This window comes from Peromyscus eremicus, chromosome 4, assembly GCF_949786415.1.
Source record: "Peromyscus eremicus chromosome 4, PerEre_H2_v1, whole genome shotgun sequence".
NCBI classification, from domain to species: domain Eukaryota; kingdom Metazoa; phylum Chordata; class Mammalia; order Rodentia; family Cricetidae; genus Peromyscus; species Peromyscus eremicus.
In genome coordinates, this window is record NC_081419.1 from 146,117,593 (window position 1) to 146,133,913 (window position 16,321).

A 16,321-nucleotide genomic window follows, 5' to 3' on the forward strand; every position below is an offset into this window, starting at 1 on the left:
GGATGCAGGGCTGGGTTCTGTGACAACTCCTTGTTTAGATGACATGGAAATATCTGAGCTGAGAATCTTGCCCCCACCGTTCACTCTGACATTTTTTGACTCACTGGGGAAAGGAGTGGTTTAGCTGAGCTCTGCGTGTCTTTCACCCAAAGCCATTGGTTCCCGTGAGTTTCTCCCACTTAGAGCATCTGTGTGTGGAGACACAGATGCAGTACAGGCTTTGGGCACTGTTGTTGTTCGGCTGTCTGGAAATGAATAGCAAACGCTGCACTCTTCTGTCCCGGGGTGGGGATGTAGTTTGGTCGGTAGGGCGCTTGCCTCACAGGCACAAAGCCCCGGTTCTGTTCCCAGCACTGACAGCACATACCTGGAATCCCACCACTTGAAGACAAGAGGATGAATGATTCAAAATCATCCTCAGCCATGGCTACCCAGGCTTCATGAGACCCTGACACAAAACAGCAATAGGAAATGCTTCATCCCTGTGCATTTGAACATGTGTCCCTGCTTTCACATCGATCTTATGAGCCCATTTGAACTTCAGACTGTAACCATGTTCTTTCTCCAAGAACACGCTTTTTCACTGTTTTGGCTGTGATTTATGGGTCTGTTTGTCCGTCTTCATTCCAGAGTCACACTTTATACTCTCTGCCAGGCCTTGTCATTAATCCAGAATAATCCACTTCCTATTTTTCTTTCATGACTTTATCACTTGTGTTTTATTTTTCCTGAACTTTTGAGATGTTTTGAAGATTTGAATCCTCATTTTACTTACGCACCAGTCTTCCTGCATGTTTTCTACGTCATTGTACAATCTGTAAGCAGCGTGTCTATGTGCATGTGTGTGTCTATGTGCATGTGTGTGTCTATGTGCATGTGTGTGTCTATGTGCCTGTGTGTGTCTATGTGCCTGTGTGTGTCGTCTATGTGCATGTGTGTGTCTATGTGCATGTGTGTGTCTATGTGCCTGTGTGTGTCTATGTGCCTGTGTGTGTCTATGTGCATGTGTGTGTCTATGTGCATGTGTGTGTCTATGTGCCTGTGTGTGTCTATGTGCATGTGTGTGTCTATGTGCATGTGTGTGTCTATGTGCATATGTGTGTCTATGTGCATATGTGTGTCTATGTGCATGTGGCCTAACAGACATTCTGGGCATCGAGGTGCAGCCCACTCTTCTGTTTGGTGCAGGTCCCCAATAACTAACTGCCGTCACTCACTGTATGTGCAGCAGGTCCTGCATCGAGCACTCCAGTAACCCTCACTCCCTCAGGGTGTCCTCACAGCCTTCCAGTGAAACGGGTCTGACTCTCACCCTCATCTTGCATATGAGGAAACTGCTGAATACCCAAAGGGTTATCAGTGGCCCTGCCGAACCAAAGCAGGCAGACTGAACACCCAACGGTTGTCAGTGGCCCTGCCGAACCAAAGCAGGCAGACTGCACCCAGCTCTCTAGTTTTCAGCGGGCTCACTGTGGTCTCCTCTCAGACAAGGGATTGGTAAACTGTGGCTATAAAAAGCCAGCTAGTGCTGGGGAGCAGGGAGTGTGGCCTGAACTCTCAGCTCTGGAGAGGCTGAAGCAGGATGGGGTTGCTGCAATTTCAAGGCCAGCCTGAGCCACATAAACCTTGACTCAAGAAACAAACAAAAGGCCAGATGGTGTTTCTTGTTTTGCAGGTCCCATGTAATGTCTGTCTATTTTGACAACTCTTTAAAAAAATATACTGATTATTAACCCACAGATAGGTCATCCAAATTTGGAGCTGTAATCTCAGCTCATGTAAGACACTCCATTCCAGTACAGTGGTGCCGAGTGGGGACTCGGTCTTCACCTCCTAGGCCAGACCTCTATTAGCTAACTATTAACTCTGTTCTTGGGTACCTGTGTGTAGCTGGAGTTTTCCTGTGTCCCACCCAGTCCACAGCCACTCAGATCCAAGTAAACACACAGAGGCTTATATTAATTAAAACTGCTCAGCCATTAGCTCAGGCTAACTACTGACTAGTTCTTACACTTAAACTCAAACCATTTCTGTTAATCTATATGTCACCACGTGTTCTGTGGCTTTACCTGTGTGCCGTTACATGCTGCTCCCTGGACGGCAGGCTGGCATCTCCTCACTCAGCCTTCCTCTTCCCAGAATTATCCCACCTATATTTTCTGCCTGGTTTCAATCAGCATTTTATTAAACCAGTGTACAAAAGCATTATCCTACAGCAGCATCTGTGTAGATATACATAAGCACATGTATTTCTCCTCTCTCTCTCTCTCTCTCTCTCTCTCTCTCTCTCTCTCTCTCTCTCTCTCTCTCTCCAGGGTCTCACTAGTTAGTCCTGGCTGACCTCAAACTCCTAGAGATCTATCTGCCTCTGCCTCTGCCTCTTCCTGCCTCTAGAGTGCTGGAATTAAAGGCATACACTGCCATACTCAGTGTCATATACTTTTATTACACCAATGAGCAGGAGCTGTGAGTTGATTTTGGAGCTTATTGCTGTTTATAATATAATCATCGCATAATGTAATATACTATAATCAACATATAATAAATAATTAACATATAATATAATTAGCATATAGTATAATATAATCAACAATATGCATTAAAGACCAGATCCATTGGTACAATTTATCTGAGTTGGCTTGGCCTCGTTAATTGTTGTTTAATTGTTTTGTTTTTTAAATTACATTTTATTTATTTTGTTTGTGTGGGCATTTATGGAGGGTGAGGGCCAATGTCATGGCATGTGTGGAACCAGAGAACAACTTACAGGAATCTGTCCTTCCACCATGTGGGTCCCAGGGATTGAACTCAGACTATGAAACTTGGTAGCAGGAGCCTTTAACCACTGAGCCATCTCACTGGCCCTCAGTTGCTTTCCAAATGGGAGTGGTGCTGGAGAGGGTTCTACCAAGGAAGTAGTCCTCTTCTTTGGTGCCCCTCACCACCATTCTGGGCCACTTACCCATTCAGACCCCAAGTTCAAGTTTGCCCCCTGGAGGAGGTAAATGGGCCATTTGTTTGCTGCTGCTGTGGCTGCTTCACTGTTTTATAAGACAAGGGGGACATTTAAAATTAAGTGTGATATTAGCAAGAGGAGGGCCTGGGGACTTCAGCATCTACAGATGCAGCAGGGAGAAGCCCACGAGTACAGCCCAGTGGGGAATTATGGGGAATTGTCGTCTCCTGGTCTACTGGCTGGCTGACCTCCACCTCCACTCAACAAGTGCTAAAAATGGCTCAGCAGGTAGAAGGCGCTTGACACCAAGCCTGGAGACCTGAGGCGGATCCCGGGGCGCATGATCAAAGGAGAGAACTCACTCCTGCGAGTTCTCTGACTTCCACGCATACGCTGTGGTACATGCCCGTGAATGTGCACACACACGAACACACATACAATAAATACATAGACAGACAGACGGATGGATGATAAGTGGTTTAAAGGATGCTGGAAACTTGTTCTAAAAGGACAGAAGGAGCTGCTGTTGTGGCACATGCCTATCATCCCAGTGCTTGGGAGTCAGAGGCAGGAGGATCATCTGTTTGAGGTCAGCGTATGCTACAGAGGAAAACCTTGTTTCAAAGGGGAAGAGACAGTAAATAAGGGATTTATTATATATGAGTTCTTATTTTGACTTCTTGGTGTTTTTAAACTGCTCTGTTGTCTGGGCAGTATCTGGCACATCCTGCAATCCCAGAACTAGGGAGATGGAGACAAGAGGCTGGTAGTGTAAGCTACCTGAAATCCTGTCTCCTCTAGCCCCAAAGACGGTGCTCACTGGTCTCTGAAAGGGATTTTCAACACATCTTTGTCTTATCATGAGAGTGGTAGGTCCTGTATTCACCTCTAAGGACATGTAACGTCTGACTGTTGGGGATTCTGTCCTGGAGGGAGCAGCGGCCTTCCTCCCTCTACACTCTCAAGAAGATCTGGGCAAAGACTTAGAATGAAAAACAAAGCCTTCAATGCGCATGAGGCCGGTTGGGAGGTGACCCAGTGTGACAGACAGCGTCCGTCCGTCCGTCCGTCCGTCCGTGGGCATGCCAGCCACTGGCTGGGATAGGGCGCTTTCAGAGGCTTTGTCTGTGGGGAGCAAGTTGTACGCAGGGGATTCCACACTCAATGTCAGAGAGTGAGCGGGTTCATTGCCTGAAGCTGCAAGGGCCACAGGCCAGCCGAGCCCATCCCTCAGTTCTCTCTCCCTGCTCCCTCCTGCCTTCTCTCCCTGCAGCCTACCATATGACTCCCTCATCAGGCCCCACCTAGAGGCCTCCTTGGACCTCCATCTAAATCTGCCCCCCTCTTCCACATACTCCCATCATTCTCTCTCCCATCTTGTCTTCACACGGCAGGATTGGACATTGTTTGACCTCACTTGGATCATTTTGGTGTTTGTTTCTCTCTGGAAAGACATTCTGGGGCGGGGAAAGCTTGACTTGCTTACAGTGCTAAAGGTGCCTCCAGCCGTGTGTGCATACAGTAGGTACCCACTAATGGCCTCCTGGTCGTATGTGAACAGGCAGTTACAGGGAAGCAGACACAAGGCTTGCAACACAGCCCCACCACAGAGGCGGGAGCAGCACTTCCTAGTTGTCAGGTATCTGGGAACAGAGGTCACCTGGGACTCTCAGCTCTCTAACCCCTGCTGACCCCACTGAACACCAGTTGACCCGGATTCTTGAGAAATGGCCCCCCTCCTTCTATGGTCACATGACCGTTTAGAGTTGCGTTGTCAGGATTAAAGTCAAGATCACGAGGACCTTTCCTCTGAGCTTGCCAGCAGGTTCCCTTCATCACCCCCTGAGGTGAAGTAGTCCAGGCACTGGACCCAAGGAGGAAACACAAGCAAATGTCTTCCTGGCTTAACCTTTCACCTGACACAGAGGCTTTGGGCCGTAGGAGTTCTAGGGCAGGAAGACTGAGCTGATGTTGCCGTGGGGTCAGAGTAACAGACAGAATCAGTGGACACAATGATTTCAGGTGGAGCAAGGTGACCTGACGACTGTGGTGGACACAAAGAGCCACCGTGGAGATGCGGTGACAGAAAGAACATTCCAGGCAAAGGAGGGAGCCCATGCAAAGGCCCTGTGTGGGGAGTCCCACGAAAGGTCGGGTGCTCAGAACAGAGTAAACAAATGAAGAGACTGTGCAGAAATGAGTCTGGGGGAGGGGAGGTTAGGGGTAGCCTAGCCTCATTTGATGGATGTGTCAGGACTTCAAAGCTACAAAGGAAACTACTCACCCACTTAAAGCGGATGACTCCCTCTGATTGATGTTTGAAAACATTACTTGGGTTGCTATGCAACAGAAACTGAGTGAGAAAGGACAGAAGCCTAGAGATGAGCTAGAAAACTCAAGGCCAGGGTCTCACTTCCATTCTGGATAAAAACTATCCTGTGCCCATTGGCATAGAGAATTCATTTTCTCTGAACTTTGTGGGGGAGAGGAGAATCTGTGTGAGCATGAGCAGAAGACATGTGTCCCTTCATTTATTCTACACAGACTGAGTGCCTACTGTGTGGCAGTCACTATTCTAAATGCTACAGAGGAACAAGTGTCTGCTCTTTCTCACTCTGTGTTTATTTATTCAGAGACAGGGTCTCACCGTGTAGCTCTGGCTGGCCTGCAACTCTCTATATAGACCAGACTGGCCTTGAATTTGGAGATCTGATAGCATCTGCCCCTGAGTGCTGGGACTAAAGGTGCATACCCCCAAGCCAGCTATTCCTTATTATTTCATAGCTAATTATTACCGTCCATCCATCTATAAAATCAGCTGGACACTCACTATCTAGTCTCATCTAATGACCTTTATCCTCTGGACATTTTATTTCCTATAGAAAACATTATTTAAAAAAAGAAAAGAAGGGAGGGAGGGAGGGAGGGAGGAGAGAGAGAGAGGGAGAGAGGGAGAGAGAGAGAGAGAGAGAGAGAGAGAGAGAGAGAGAGAGAGAGAGAGAGAGAGAGAGAAGAGAATGTCTGTCGCCACTACCCTGAGGCTTCATGGGCCAGCCTCAGAAAGTTCCAAGGAAAGAGCCCCAGGACCAGGGAATAGAGTGGAATAGGGAAGCTGCCCAGGAAGCGCAGTGCAGTCATTTTGAGCTACAATGACTCAGGGAGGAAATGACAGAGGCCTCGAGGGGAAATCACTCCGAAAAGGAGGAAGGGGAGACTGCTAAGACAGCTACCTCGGGAGGAGGAGACAGCTCTCCAGCATGAGTTGCAAGAAAAGGGGAACTGCATTGTTTGAGGGACCGTCTCCAAACACGCATTGTTCGTGGGACGTTTTCTTGGCCCCGTGGATTTCTGTACACTCAGCCCAGAGCAGGAGAGTGGCAAGTCAAAGCCTAGGTGTGATCCCACGCCTGGACTGCAGCCTTGGCTCCAAGCAGGGGCCTGTGAGACCTCCATAGGAGCAGAGTGAACCCCAAAGTTGCTCTTGACACTCAGAAAGCATTTGTCTGTGAGCTTACAGATGGTAAATATGAACTACTACTCTCTTCTGTTACGTTTTTACTGAGAGAATGTGTACGTGTGTGTGCCATAGCCCACGTATGGGGCATTCTGAGGACAGCTTTCGGGGGTCAGTTCTCTCCTTCCATCACATGGGTCCTGAGGACTGAACTCGGGTCGTCAAGTTAGACAAGTGCCTTGACCCACAGAGCCACCTCACTGGCCCTGGAGTACGTTTGTTGGCTGCACATGTGTTACCATCAGCCAGGCTGTTTGTCTGTTTCTCTTTGGGGAAGGAATGTGGAGAAGAAAGCATAGGGTCTCTGTCCCTATGATGAGATGTTTGTCGCCTGGTTAACAAGACAGAATAAAAAAGTACTTTGTGGAATGTTTGCTCCAGGTTCAGAATTTAAACTCACCTCAGCTGAAAGGTGTACAAACACAGGTCAGTTACTAAAGTCTCATATTGCTGGGGTGCTCCCTTCTGTGAGTGCTCCGAGGGGGTGAAAGGCTCAAAAGCCACTGAATGACGACCAGTGAGGACCTGTGAGGGCCTGGCCAGTGGCGTGAGCCACCCTTTAGCCTCAGAGTGAGTTGATCTTTAGCCTGTCACTTCCAAAATAATAAACCCAGGAAACTGGTGTAAGTGAGCGCATGCCAGCAGAGGAGCTGACACAGTAGGGTCACACAGCAGGGTCACACAGCAGGGTCACACAGCCCTCCTCACATCCCTAAAATGACCCGGGAAAACACACAAAGCCAGTGAGTGTGAAGCTTCACTCACCCTGCCATGTGCTGAATAACTTTAGCCAACTTCAGGCTCTCCTTGGTCAAGCAAGTGGAAAAGTCACATCCCTCAGGGACCTGTCTCTGGTAGGCCAATGTATTCAAGTGTGGCGCACAGGTAGTACTTGACATACATTTGTAAATTATGTACAATTTACATTGCATTAATGTACATGAGAAAAAAATAACTCATCAAATCTGTACTTTTAAGGGTTAGTATTGCTTAAGGAGACTTGGGGGTCTTTAAGGTTTTGTTTCCTCACTTTTCCCAACCAAGGATCTTTTCTTCTCCTTTCCTTTCCTTTCCTTTCTTTCCTTTTTTCTTTTTTAGGAGAGTCTCACTGTGTAGCTCTGACCGACCTAGACCTTGCTGTGTAGATCAAGCTGACCTGGGACTCATAGAGATCCACCTGCCTCCGCCTCCTGAGTGCTAGAATTAAAGGTGTGTGTCACCACCCCTGGTTCTGACCAAGTATCAGGATGCATGAAGCAAGAAGTGGGGTGGCCTTGTCTGTGAGCGGGGAGCAATTGGAGGGGCTTGGAGGTGTTGCTCCCTGCCGGGTCTCTCTTCGGCAACCCCACAGAAAATCAGTTACTCCACGGCCCATGAGACCTTTGCCGTTGCTTCATGTCAATCCTGAATGTGAGGACTGGTGGGCATGATGGCTCCTGACTGTCATCCCAACATGCGTGAGGCTGAGGCAGGGGGATTGCCATCAGAACAAGGACAAGGGCTGTGCTTCAGAATACCAGGCCAGTCAGGGGTACACAGTAAGACCCTGCCTCAAACAACAACAAAACCCTGAACTTAGACCAAGGATTCCAAGTGCCTGTTTCCTGGAACACACAGGACAGATAAATAGAAGTGTGTCTGAGCAAGTGGGCGAGACCCAGCCCTGCTGGGGATCCAGTGGTCAGCCTTCAAGAAGGGAATGTTTCATTTCTAACAGTGGTTTTGGAATTTTCCGACGGCCACGGTCTCTTCCTCAAAGAAGGCATTGCGTTCTACACGTGTAGAAGTCACTGTAAATGTGTGGCTTTTCCATTTGAACCAGCAGGAAGAAATGAGTGCTAGGTGGGTCAGCACTCACCCCCACCATGAAAATGTCCAAGTCTGGGCTTATGTAGTAGCGAGGCCATTTTTAGAGGAATCGGGAAGATGAGGAAGCATTCCTTCCTAGGTGGTCCCTTCTCTCCTCTATGCTGGCCCACAGTCATGTCCACCAGGTTTACCCCCTTCTTCGTCCCTGGCACCTCTGGACAAGGCAGCCGCCATGGCTGTCTTCATCCAGACGGACTGGAGGAAACCGGGGGGAAGGTCTGCAGGAATCTGGCTGTTGGTGTCCGTCCAGAGAGACAGGCCAGAGCAGGTGCTGGAGAGGGCTGCCAGGCGTACCTCCCCTGAATTCCAGCAAAGACACTGTAGAGAGCTGAGGCCAGGGGCAGTGATCTCTGCTGGTGCTGCCTCCCGAGGAGGCTGTGGAATGATCGCCCCTGTGTCTGCAGAGGATCAAGATGAAGGTGAATGTGAGTACACCCTCCTTGTCTGCCGTCCTTTTCCTGTACCGTGCATTGCCAGGGGCCCCGTGCAAAGGGCCTGGGGTTATTTCAGACAGTTTCCTGAGCCTCCAGGAAGTAGGCAATCAGTTTCCTTGGGAAGCAGGTTTGGAAATGAAAGTAGAGAGTCTGTATTTTATTTTAAAAGTTACTTTCTGAGTAGCTGGGGAAGTATGTGAACAGCTGAAATTTCAGGCTAAAGAAGGATTGCTACAAGCTTGGGACTAGCCTGGGCTATGCAGCAAGTACCAGGCCAGCCTAAGCTACCCACCTAACAAGATTCTGGGTCAAAGACAAAGCAAAAGGTAACATTCTGCCCAGGTGTTTTTTTTTTTTTTTTTTTTTTTGAAAACTTCAATGCCCCATTGCATAAAAAACAACCAGGAAGGGAGGGCCCAGCAGCATCTCTTCAGATAAATGGCACCAGGTCACTCAGCTCCCCCAGCACAGCTGTTCCTCTTCAATCTCCAGCTACTTTGCACTGCTTTGGAAAAGCACTCCAGGGGCAGCAACTTCCTCCAGTGTCTACATCTGGGATGCTGCAAGAGATCACTTGGTTGTTACCTCATTTTAACATCCCCAGACCCCTTGCTGATGGAATACAGGATGGAGCGAAGCTGTCTGGGACAGGGAAGAGTGGTTGGACCATGTGAAATAACTAGATATAGAACCAATTCTGAGGGCAACTTCTGGGCATGAAATAGGAAGCTGCTGTTGCTATTTTAAGTGACTCTCTTGGTTCCCTATACTTCATGGAATTTTACTTTAGTGTAAATGCAACTGTGGAAAGATTCTCAATGAAAAGTAACAGTTAAGAAGTGGCTTCAGGACGAGCCGTGGTGGCACACGCCTTTAATCCCAGCACTCAGGAGGCAGAGACAGGTGGATCTCTGTGAGTTCAAGGCCAGCCTGGTCTACAGAGTGAGATCCAGGACAGCCAGAGCTACACAGAGAAACCCTATCTCTAAAACAAAAACAGAAGAAGAATCTGTTTCATGCTAGGCCTGGTGGCACCAGCTTATAGCCCAGTCACTTGGGTTGTAGAGGCAGAAGTGTCACAAGTTCAAGGCCAGCCTGAGCAACTAAAGGAGACTCCGTCTCAAAATAAAAAAGTAGAAAGACAGCTGGAGCCTGGGGTGCTCTAGGCCCCAGGTTAGAATCTCAGTACAGAAAAACAAAAAGACAGAGAGAGGGTCAGGGAGGGAGGGGGGAGCATAGGGAGGGAGGGGGAGCAAGCTTCTTTCTACGTCTCAGGACGGTGATGAAATAGGAAAGAAGGAGGGAGACAGTGGGAAGATGGAGTCAGAGAGGACTGTGAATAGCAGGTGATGGGGCTGCTGGGCTGGTATTCCCTTGCAATGCAGACCTCACAGGATAACACCAAGGATGGGGGAAGTGGGCACATGGCTCCCTTCAACAGTGTCACGACTGTCACTGTGTCCTGTCTGTCAGGCCCTCCTGCCAGCTGACCTGCCTCCCCTGCTGGAGCTTTGTGCACAAGACCCAGAGCAGCATGCAGCTGGCTGCAGGAGGCTGCAGGAGGCTGCAGGAGGGAGGGTGCACAGGCAGCCTCCTTGGTTGCTTAGACTCACCGATCCTTCCCGACTTGCCTGAGCTGGAGTCTCTTCCAGCATAAACGGCTTGAATATTCACGCATCTGCAGGCATATTCTGTGGACTTCAGCAGATGGCGGTCCACCGTCTTCTCTAAGCGCCTTCATTAGGGGCCCGTTCTCGGGCTGTGGGAGTAAACAGTTTCAAAATCCAGTGATGCGCAGGGTTGAGGCAGAAGCTCGGTGGTAGTGTGCTTGCCAGGCTAGCAGGAGAATCTGAGTTCGGATTTCCAGCATCCACTAAAAAGCCAGCACATGTCTATAATCCCAGCACCGGGGGGGGGGGGGGGGGGGGGGGGGGGGGGCAGGGACAGAGGCTCCCTAGAGCTTGCTGGCTAGCCAGACTACCTGAACCAGACTCTGTGAGAGACCCTGTCTCAAAAACTAAGGTAGAGCGCCTTTAAGGACGACACCCAAGGGGGATCTCTGACCTCCACCTACACATGAGAATTTTACCTCCCTTTTTGGTAAGTTACAGGCAAGTGATGTTAGACAACACACACAATCGTAGGAAGGCTGTGGGGTTAGGTGAGTTTCATGGGTCTCTTTGCTACAGCTCCTCAGAGCACCTGACCCTCCAGTCCTCTGTCTGGATGGCGCCCCAAGGAAGTGTCACTCAGACACTCTGCTTCTTCCTCAGGGTCCTCCTTCCTCCTCTGCCTTCCCTTTTCAGAGTGTGGGTGGGAGCTCAGAGGTGGTGAGGGGGTTTTTATCTTGCTCTTGGAAACTTTTCTCATCCCTTTTTTCTAAACATACGGTACTTTTTTTTAAAAAAATGATAGAAAATAGGCGTTCCCGGTCCACTCAGGAAGGCCCTCTGCTCTGCTTTGACCATTCCTAGCTGAGCTCTGCATCCCTACAACGTAAACTACCCCCAAGCTTAGCTTCCCGTCAAGACGTCCAGTGGACTGTGCTGGAGACCTCATTCATGGGACTTCACATTTCCCGCACATCAAATGGCTTCGCACGTGCACAGTATACGTGCTCTTTTATTTAATGTTAGGGTGTGTATATAGTGTTCGCAGGTGTGTCTGTGCCACGGTTTGGGTGTGGAAAGCAGACGACAACTTTGTAGAGTGGGTTCTCTCCTTTATGTGGGTTTCAGGGCTCAAACTAACATCAAAGGGCTTGCACAGGAAACATCTTTACCCGCTGAGCCATCTCGATGGCTAGTGTATGCTGTTTTATCTTTATTTTATTTTATGTATATAAGTGTTTTGCCTGTGTGTATGTATGAGCACTACATATATGCCTGGTGCCCATGGAAGTCAAAAGAGGGCATTGGATCCCCTAGAACTGGAGTTACAAATGTTTGTGAACCACATGCGTGTGCTGGGGATGGAACCTGGGTCCTCTGGAAGAGCAGCAATTACTCTTAACCGCTGAGGCTGAGCCATCTCTCTAGCCCTGTAGTGTATTTTTTTAAAGGTGCAGTTTCAATTAACCATCCTTTTCATGGCCTTCAGAAGGGAAGTGTGAGTCCTTCACCTTCCCTAAAAGCTAAGAATTCTTGAAAATGAGCCATGGAACCTGTGAGAAGGAAGCTGAAATATTCAACATGGTCATGTGTCAAAGTTGTAGTTCAAAAGAGGGCTGTGGTCACCCTGGTCACCCTGCTGCCCTGTGCCTTCATCACTTCAGGGGCTGCCACTGTCTGGGGCACTCTCTCCTGTACTATCTCCTGCTGTGGCCTCACTATGCGCTAGATCCCTCCAGTGTCCCTGGCTTCAATGGAAGCCATTGCAGGACTTTTCTGTCCCCAGCTACAAACTTGTTTATTTTAGAAGCAGAGGAGTTTGGGGACAGGGAAGTTTCGTGAAAGATAGAACAAGCAGGAAGCAGGACTGGACACCATCATTTGAAAAGAGGGAAGGAAGGAAGAAGAGAAGGGTCCAAAATAGTGGGATACTCAAGGACTTTGGGGAATCCTGCCTTGGGCACAGGTGCTCACAGCCAATGGCTGTTGACTTTCACCTTCCAAGAGGAGCAGGGCTTTAAAACCCTGGGCATGGGTGGGCTGTGCAGCACACTGCTTCCCTTGACCCTTAGTGATATTTTACTTATTATGTCATTGTTATTATCGCAACTGTCTAGATGTATGCATGATGTGTATGATGTGTGTATGTGGGTGCATGTGCTGCAGCGTGTGTGTGTGTGTGTGTGTGTGTGTGTGTGTGTGTGTGCGCGCGTGCGCGCGCGCGCGCGTAGGTCAGAGGAATTCTGTGGAGTCAGTCCTCTTCTTCCACTACAGTCTAGGGATCAAGCTTAGGTCACAGGCTTGCACCATTATCTGCTCAGCCATCTCAATAATCTGCTACTTCTCTTTTTTCATTCCTCTGGCTCAGCTCTTTGAGAAGCAAAGTGACTCTTTGAAGTCAGCCTGTGCACGCCAGTCTCCACCTCACCCATGTGTCTTATAGCTGTTGTACTCACAGAACTATTTCCTACCCAGACCCTACGTGCTGTCTCTGTGTTTTACCTCAGTGCTAGGATGGAGCTCAGGGCCTTGCAGGTGCCAGGCAGCTCCTATCAGAGGGGCACACTCCCAGCCTATGGCCATTCTTCAACCAGCTTATTCTAGATTTGAACTCCTTTGGCAAATTAGACTTATGCTGAGGGAGCAGACTATAGAGATGTGACAGTCACAACCTCCAGGGTGACAGGCCCAGATCCGAACGCCAATGCACTGTCTCTGCTGGGTGACCTTGGGCACAGAAGTCCCTTAACCTTCCCTGGTCTTATGTGCCTCAGAACTCTCATAAAGAGGCCAACCAGGCAAACTAGCAGACCCCTCTCCAATGTCCGACCCTTTTCTGCATTTTTGTCCTTTCCATGAACTGGAAAGATGAAAATCAAAGGTACTGCTGAGGGGCAGGCACCTGCCATGCAGGAACTGTGCCCACTCAACCTGCAGAGGGGATTCAGGCTTAGGCACAGGGAAGAGGAAGATACCAGGATGGAGCTGAAGCTGTGACTGGCCCTGCTTAGGGCCAGGAAAGGATGCTACTACATTTCCTCTGGCTTCTGCAGAAGGTAGGACAGATGTGGACTTGTCAGTTTTTCCAGCATGAGCCTCCTGCCTCTGATAGTTCTTTCCCCCACATTCCTGCAAGACCCTCTCCCGTGGACCCAGCACTGCCCCAGTCTTTCCCTGCAGCCAGGGGAAAGCAGACTCCACCCACTTTGGGCATCCATTAACCTATTTGCCTTGAACTCCATACAATCCACCTAGCCATGTGGTTTAAGTAGTAGCCAGGGCAGAAATCAAAACCCTGACGATTGTGCATGGCCACCCAGCTGCTGGCTTTCCAGTTCCTCTAACTCCTCCATTCACCCACACTCACACCCTCGCTAGGGACTTCACACATTTCTCTTCCTCTGCTGACAGGCCCTCCCAACACCCTTCATCTGACTAAGTCCCACCCCCAGAGAACCACTGTCTCCGGTAACTTTCCCCAAGCCTTGTACTACCACAACTTCCCCACAGCAGGCCTGGCCTCTTACAATTTCCCATATTTTCTTTTTCATCACACTCAAAAGCCTCTTGTCCTCTTCTGTGGATCCGATGTTTACTTCTGTGGAAGTTGAATAGAAACAAGCCTTATCCATAAGAAGATACATTACGTAGATCAGGGACTGCCACATTTACCACGGTGTCTTCAGAGAGCTCCTGGCAGTGGTATATTCATAGTTGCATATGTCCTGGTGAGTGGATGGATGGATGGATGGATGGATGGATGGATGGATGGATGGATGACTTCCCAGATGTGTCCAGCTGTACTGCAGACCAATCTCCTCCAGCTGAACAGAGTTTGCACACTGATTCTTTCGGGTCCCCCCTGCAGTGAGGTCATCCCTGTTCTTGGTCTTCATGGTCCTAAGCCCCTCCTGCTTCTGCCTTCCAGATGCCTGTTCATGTCTCTTCTGTTTCCTGACTGTTGTATGGAGATGAGCATGTGCAAGTGGCCATAGAAACTTCTATCTGAGGGGGAGGGCTTAGTCAGATGAAGGTGGGGAGAGGACCTGTGGGCAGAGGAAGAGACATGTGGGAGGTCCCATAGGAGGGCTTGAGGATATGTGAATAGGGGAGTTAGAGGAACTGGAAAGTGACCAGTTGTCTGGATGGCCATACATTTCTCCCATACAGGGTGTGGTGGCACACATCCATAAACCCAGAATTGAGGAGGTAGAGACAGGAGGATCAGAAGTTCAGCTATTTAGGGAATATAGACCAGCATGAGCTATATGAGATCCTGCCTCAAAACCATAGTAGCCTGTAGAGATGACTCAGAGGTTAAGGACACTGGCTGCTCTCCAAGAGGACCAGGGTTTGATTCCTAGCTGCCACGTGGTGACTCAACCTAGTAAGAAAGGAATGGACATGACGCTTGTTTAAAATTTTCTTTCATAAAAGCAAGAATGAAAAGGAACACCTCAGAGGCAGTCAGAAGACCCAGTGGGTAAAGGGCAGCACAGGTGCCTGCCGCCATGCCTAGTGAGTCTAGCTCGGGGATTATAGAAAGAGCTGACTCCAGCAAATTGTCCTCTGGCCTTCACATTCGTGCTGAGGTACACGCGCAACCACACACGTGCACACAACATAACATAAAAAGAAAACGTTCTTAAGTTTTAAAATAAGAACATCTCTCCTTTTGTGCCTGTGTGCTCATAAGAAGCAGAGATAACTGTGTGTCCTACACTGTCACTTAAGTATCCATACCGATGTTTCCAAATTAACACCCTATTAAAGAATGGCTTTCAAGTCACCCTCTGTGACCACTGGCCTGTGGTCAGGTTCCGTGGCTGTGGCTGTCAACTGCTTCCATATGTTATTTTCAAAGAGGTGAGCATGGCGGTGCCAGGCGCCTGGGTGCGCAGTGATGACATACTGCTGCTGTCACTCCAGGGGCTGCTGTGGTGTCTCCTCTCCCTACATGACAAACCGAGCATGACTTGCCCCGCTGGATTTGCCCATAGGGCCTGCCATAGGTCGTTCATGTGGGAGCCCAACTCTACATAGAGGGAGGCAGCCTCTACAGAGGGGACCCTTGAGCGGAAAGCCAGTCATACAGAGATCTGGTGAAAGAGTGCCCTGGGCAAATGGGATGGCAAGGGATGGTCCCAAGCTGGGAGCATTATGGAAAAGTCAAGAAACAATATGGTTAGAAGACCACGAATGAGGCCAGGAGCGGCAGGCCTGAGGGCTGACCATGGGTGCCTCAAAGCCATCCCCAGGAGCTTAGCTGGCATCCTAAAAACACTTGTAAGTTGAATTTTTAGACAGGCTCAGAGGTGTGTGTGTGTGTGTGTGTGTGTGTGTATGTAGAATATTCTTGCTGGAGACTAAGAAGGCATTTGTGGGGAGTGGGTCAAGAATAGAAGGGAAGGGATCTGTTGAGTCCAAAGGACTTTGGATAGTCATTAGATCTCTCTGACCCTCTATTTCCTTACCTGTAAAATGGAGACAAGAGAGTCCATGTCTGAGGCTTCTGGAATTTGTGATATGAAATGTCTGAGCACTCAATAAAACACAGAGTCCCGTTCCGTATAATTCGCTCTGTTCCTGGGATGCCCACGTGTGTTTCATTCCTCTTCTAGTGCTGTTATTGCGCTGTTTCATTTTGGTTTGTTTTGACTTTCTGAGACAGTTTTCTGTAGACCAGGATGACCTTGGACTCCCGATTCACCTGCTTCCACCACCGCCCCCCCCCAAAGCTGGGGTTACAGGCGTGTGCCACCTTGTCCTGTTTGACTTATTCTTCTTGTGTGACAAGCTTTGGTTGTCTGTTATTAAAATGTGGTGGCTTCGGCTAGGGGCATTCTCGTGGCTTCCCTAGCATGCTTGAAGCGCTAGGCTCCACCTACAGCACTGCAATCAACGAATTAATTGGGAAATTATAATAATTGATTGCTTG